We start from the raw sequence: 6,734 nt of genomic DNA on the forward strand, positions 1-6,734 counted from the left end.
AAAAACTAATTAACAATTTTAATTAACTAATCAAGTTAATTAGGTAAACTAAACAGAGTAAATTAAGTTGATTAATTGATTGATTAATTAACTTTATTTATTATTTCTTTTTTTGGAAAAGAGGCATGGGGCCCGGCTTCCAGTGGCACAGAAGGCCACTAGAGCGGGCAAAACGGGCGCGGGCGGGGGGTGCCCGCAGGGGCGGACCCGGGAGATGGCGCGCCGGTGGCCAGAGCCTTCGGCGGGCGGCGAGAATGGTAGCGGGGCGAGGCCGGGTGGCCGGAGGTGCGCCATCGAGGGGGAGGGGCGGCCCTGGGCCCGCAGCAGGGGCGCGGGCGATGCGGCTTGGCCGGCATGCGGCGTAGGGGGGCAGCGAGCGGCGTGGTGAGCATGCAAGCCACTGCGAGGCAGGGTGGTGCGGGACAGGCAAGCCGGGGCAATGAGTGGTGGGGCCGCAGGCACGGTGCAGGGGACGATGTAGGCACGTGGGGGCGGGACGACCAGTGGGCACGGCTCGGACCGGAGCGGTTAGGCGGCAGCAAAGGGATCAGCGTGCTGGTGAGCTCATGCGAGCGCACAGGCGCGGCCTAGACGCGACGGCGGTGTCAAGTGAGGGCGGCGCAGGTCAGCATCTGCGATGTAGAAGAGTGCGGCAGCAGGTAGGCATCAGGAGTGCGGATACGCACGGGGCGGGCAAACACCTAGCGCGGCTAGAGGCGGTGAGAACTCGCGAGAAACGGAGCTCCGGGCACGATAGAAACTTGGCTTAGCGGACGAATTAGTGGAGGGGAACAAAGGGGAAATGAAGAGGGGCTCACTACGGATCTAGGGGAGCAGACGGCAAGGCCGGGGAAGTTCGGGGGCGGCCGGAACAGCGTGAAACGAAGAGTGGCAGTGAAGGTCGCCGACGGAGGGGATCGACGGATGCGGCGTCGATGCGGCTTCTCCGGTCGATCCCGTTGACCTAGTCGGAGGAGTTGACCCTTGCGTTGCCCCCGGACACGGTGGAGCTTTGAGACGAAGACGACGGCCACGGTAGCAAGGGCATCATGGCGATGAGCTTTGGGTAGGCGGAGAAGGCGAGGCCAGAGGGGCAGGGGGTGGCGAGGCCTAGGGTTCATCCAGGCCGACCGGGAGGGTCTTATGTGTCTCGGGGCATCGACGGATGAATGACACGAGGAGATCCGGCGCGTGGACGGCGCACACGCGTGCCTGGTGCCATGGCCTCGGGCTCCACTATCCAGAGATACAGAAAAGGCCGGCTTGGCTGGGCTGGGCCTCACTGCAGCAACTAGGGGCCCAGTCGAGCAGTAAGTCTTAGTCTTTCCTTTTATTCTTTTCTATATTTCAATAGTTAATGTTTTGCATTTAACTGGAGGAACAAATGACTTTTTGTAAAATGTGGAGATGGCCACATAATTAGCATTGCAATTTAATCTTCTGCCACAAAAAGTTTGGCACTAAAATAAAATACTTTAATATTTTTACAATTTAAAAGGCATTTAAAATATTGTTTTAGCCACTGTTTTAATTAGTTTAGGGCATTTAAATACCTTTCAAAAATGTTGTTTCACCACCAATATTAACAGATGAATATTTTCCACCCGATGAACATTTTAGTTTTGACATTTGAAAACTTTTATTGTTTGACTTTAATTTAAATTTGAATTTGAACCGGTTTTGAATCTAAGCGGGATTTAGCAACAGTAATTGAGGTGGCATGGCACCATTAGCAGGGGATAACTATAGCTTAAATAGGGCGTCACAGCGGGTGTGCAACTCCTAGACCCATGGGCGAGGCATGGGTGTGGAGCCTCTAGAGGCATGGGCGTGCGACCTCCAGAAGCACGGGGAGTGAAGCCTCTACAGGCACGGTCATGTGGCTTCTCAAGAGCACATGTTTGGAGTCTCTAGAGGCATGGGTGTGGAGCCTCTAGAGGCATGGTTATGAATCCTTTGCATGCACATGTCTGAAGTATCTAGAGCCACGGGTGTGTGGCCACCAGAGGCATGGGTGCGAATCCTCTATAGCCACGAGCGTGAGGCATCTAGACACACAAGCATGTGGCCTCCAGAGGCATGGGTGTGAATCCTTGATGGACCACAAGTATAGGGATCAATCGTAGCCCTTTTGATAAGTAAGAGTGTTGAACCCAACAAGGAGCTGAAGGAAATGATAAGCGGTTTTCAGCAAGGTATTCTCTACAAGTACTGAAAGTAGCGGTAACAGATGGTTATGTAGTAGGATATTCATAACAACTAACAAGTAACAATAGTACCAAAGGTGCAGTAAGGTGTCCCAATCCTTTTTATAGCAAATGACAAGATGGAAAGTTCTCTTATATAAAGCAAAGCGCTCTCATGGACACATGGGAATTGTTGTCTAGTCACGTTCATCATGTTTAGTTGATTCGTGTTCGCTACTTTGATAATTTGATATGTGTGTGGAATAGTGCTAGGGTTATGTTCATACTTGAACAAACAACAATCTTATGATTACCCACTCTCACAAGCATCCGCAATTACGAAAGAAGAATAAAGATAAATCTAACCATGGCATGAAACATATGGATCCAAATCAGCCCCTTACGGAATAGCGCATAAACTAGGGTTTAAACTTCTGTCATTCTCGCAACCCAGTATCTACTAATTACTCCATGATATCTTCCCCTAAGCACAAATTTGTTCAAGTGTCATGTAGTCGACATTCACATGACACCACTAAAGGAAGAACAACATACATATCATCAAAATATCGAAGGAATACAAACTTCACATGATTACTTATAACAATACTTCTCCCGTGTCCTCAAGAACAAAAGTAACTACTACAAATCATATTCATCTTCAAGATCAGAGGTGTATTGAATATGCTTAAGGATCTGAACATATAATCTTCCACCAAATAAGCCAACTAGCATCCACTACAAGATGTAATCAACACTACAAGCAACCCACATGTACCAATATGAGGTTTTGGACAAAGATTGAATACAAGAGATGAACTAGGGTTTGAGAGAGATGATGTTGGTCAAGATGTTGATGAAGATTGGTCCTCCCGCAATGAGAGAATCGTTAGTGATGTCGATGGCTTCGATTTCCCCCTCCTGAAGGAAAGGTTCCCCGGCGGAATCGCTACGCCGGAGAGCAAAACTGCTCCTGCCCAGGTTCCGCCTCGAGACGGCGGCGCTTTGTCCCTAAAGTCTTCTTCGCCTTTTTTAAGGGAAAATGGCATCATGTAGGATAATATGGGCACCGGAGCCTGCCAGGGGGCCCACGAGCTCATAGGGTGCGCCCTGGGGGTGGGCGCGCCCCTGAGCACGTCGCTCCCCAGTGGCCCCTCTTCTGGTAATTCTTCTTCAATTATTTTTATATATTCCAAAATAATCTCCGTAAATTTTCAAGTCATTTAGAGTTGTGGAGAATATCTATCTCTAGTGTAACCTTTTCGGGTCGAGAATTCCAAGTACCGGCAATCTCCTTCTTCATGTGAAACTTGCAAAATAAGAGAGAAAATGATGCGGAGCATCCTTCGATCATCCTCATGGACTCTACTTCGACTCCTCAAGTTCCACATGGACCTATGACAAGAGCTCGCGCAAAGGCCATTGAAACAAAGGTGAACTCATTCCTATACAAGGTTGACATGGATACAAATGGAACTTGGATACTACCTCACCAAAATGTGCTATGTGTCATTAGGTACGAGGACGACCAGCACCAAGAAGCTAGGGAGCATCCCGGAGACCAAGGAGAAGGACCCCAAGGCCACAAGGAGGAAGGAGAAGCTAAGAAGAACGAAGACTTCACGTCCTAGGCAGCCCGTGCTCACGGGCCTCACCGACCCCGTGCCCACGGGCCTCCTAGGAAGCTACAGGAAGCGAACGTGCACCCCCGTGCGCACAGCCTCTAGACCCCATGCGCACGGGCCTCGCCACTGTAGCACCCCGTGCGCATGGGCGTGTACCGTGCCCACGGGCGCAACTTACCCTGTGCGCACGGGCTCCCCAGGTTTCGGTCGAGGAGCTCTTGTTTTGGCCACCAAGTCTTCCCCTTCCACCCCCTCTCTATATATTCTGTACCTAGACCATATGTTAGGGTTAGCAAAGTACTACATGACATTTGAGAGAGCTTTGCTCCTTGTATCACTCCTCTAGGAGATCAAGACCTCCCAGGAGAAGATCCCTAGTGATATCAAGACCCCTCCAAGGGAAGGATTTCTCTAGATCATCAAGATCTCATCTCCTTTGGATTTGGGAAGAACCTTACCAATTTGTGCTTGTTTCCTTGGATTGTTCTTGTATACTTGTGGATCTCAACTTTGTTGTTCTAGTGGATGTGTGATTGGGTTTGAGTGAATTTCTCTTTGTACTCATCCTTTTCCCCCTCCAAGTGTGAAAAGATCTCCACCTAGGGTTTCACCCTGCATCATCTTCGTATCATGAGCAAGGTTGATTCACATCTTGGAGTCCCTACTCCCCATATTCTAGCCTGATTTTGTTGTTTTCTTTCCCAATTCGAAAATCCCCACAAAAATAGCCCAAAAAGTTTTCTTGCAATTTTTTGGTTCTTGTGAGATGTTGTTGATTTGATCCACGAATTTGGTGTTTGACAACTGGATCTATACCTTCCCACCATCCCCAACCATCTCCACCACAAAATCCCGCTGAAATGTGGAGTTTAGCCACGGATTTGGGCGTGTACTTGAGCAAGTGGAACACCCTGTGCGCACGGGCCATCGGGCCCCGTGCCCACAAGACCCCGTGCACATGGGCCTCACTTACCCCGTGCGCACGGGCTGACCAGAGTGGTCGGCTCCACCTGTTTCAGACCAATTTTCCACACCACCCACCACCACCACTTGTTTGTTGCCCTTCCATCCATACCCACATTTCCGCCATCACAATTTTTCTTTGAGATTTTCAGTTGCAGTTTCCGTTTCCTAAGGTGTTTCGGCTAATTAGGAACGGGTCGTCATCATCGCCTCGGACTCCACATCAACAATGTCCACCTCACACCCATACCAACCGTAAGCAAGGACACTAACATCGACGACATCTTATACTCATACCTTGCCATTACCATGATCGCCTTGAGCCATTTTGCGTCACTTAACTATCGAGACTAGCGTGTGGAGAATTGTTGGGCCACACTCTTTTGTCCTTAGTGATACGCTTACCCCGCATAGCTACATTTAGCGTGCAATATCTTAATATCATCTTCGTGCCATAAGTCTCCCCCGTGCATATCTTACATACTTGTCTCACATTGTGGCTCACGCATCAAGTATCTTGGCATCGTAAAAAAAGCTTTCAAGCATGAAAAGAAAAACAAAGAGCTTGTAAGCCATTGCGCCATTTTGCATAGTTATATCATCTTGTTCCATACATACATAGCATATTTGGGGTTTAAGACGGCACGGTTCTCATATAGGTTGGTGCACAAGCATATCTAGCCCATTTGATCAATCAAGCTAGTGTATCTCTATTATCCGTGCAACAAGAGCATTTCCCATGGTTTCACATCTTGAGCTCATTCCTTGGTTGCTGGGATCCCATTTATCTTTCGTGTGTGTGTGTTCCTAGTGATATCTTTGGGTTTGACCTATTTGTCTTACACACTATATGTGCATCTTTTGAACATTATCAATATCTTGCCTAACATTTGCTAGAAATTTGGTGTCTACCATCCTAACCAAGCTACTCCAAAAAGCCTTTACTTGTAGGTATGAGGAACAAAAGCCCGGTACCAGTTCTACTATTACAACATTTCGTTGTGTGATGCCCGATACATCCTCAATCTTCGGAAAAGGTAACTTTGGTATTGCCGTCTCATATTCCTACTCACCCCAAAACTACATGGTGGATAGGCCAAGCACGTTGGCTAATCCGCTCTTCGAGAATCAAGATGAAGCGCAACACTACATCACCAAGAATCACCTCTTCGGCGATCAACAAGCTCTCCATCAAGAGAGTGAAGCTTTGGGCGACCGCATCGAGCAACTCGCCACTGACCTAGTACACCAGAAGCATGACAATGAGACTACCTCGAGGTCAAGCTAAAAACTCAAATGGAGGAATTTCGCCAAATGATCATGAGCCACGCCTCTTCAACAACTTCCTCTACAAGACGGTGCCACTCAAGTCGAGACTCCTCGGATTCGTCTATCGATGCAAGTCCTCCTCGAGCTCGTTCAATTCACCACGACAACAATCAAAATCGATTCCATGGCAATGGTTTGCAAGACCGTATTGGGAGCGCGAACGACTTCATCGACAAGAGCAAGATGCCCCGGAACGAGAACTTGTAAGTGCATCTAGTGCCCCTTAGTGATTTTGGTGTATTGAAGACTTATAGGTTAAGGGACTAATGTGTTTATGAGTGTACACAGGTCTATAAGTCTATGAGGAGTTTGATATTTATAGAGAAAGTCGACCCTTAAAAATGAAGTTCTTCGACTGAAGACTTTGGTATTCTGAAGACTTTGAAAGTGAAGAAATTGGTGTGACCTTGAAGACTTGGAATTCATTCGAGGAACATGAAGCGTGAAGACTTTTGTTTTCGTAGTTTCAATTTCTCCTTTCTTGAGTCATAGGAAACACCGTACTATTAAAGGGTGTCGAGGAAATACTAAGGAAAAATTTCCATGTGATGCTCAACTCAAAATCCTACACCTACCAATCCCTTCGAGTGAAGCCATTGGAAATCTCATACAGTGCAGTCAATTTCTTCAG

This window comes from Aegilops tauschii, chromosome 1 (assembly GCF_002575655.3).
Source record: "Aegilops tauschii subsp. strangulata cultivar AL8/78 chromosome 1, Aet v6.0, whole genome shotgun sequence".
Lineage (NCBI taxonomy): Eukaryota > Viridiplantae > Streptophyta > Magnoliopsida > Poales > Poaceae > Aegilops > Aegilops tauschii.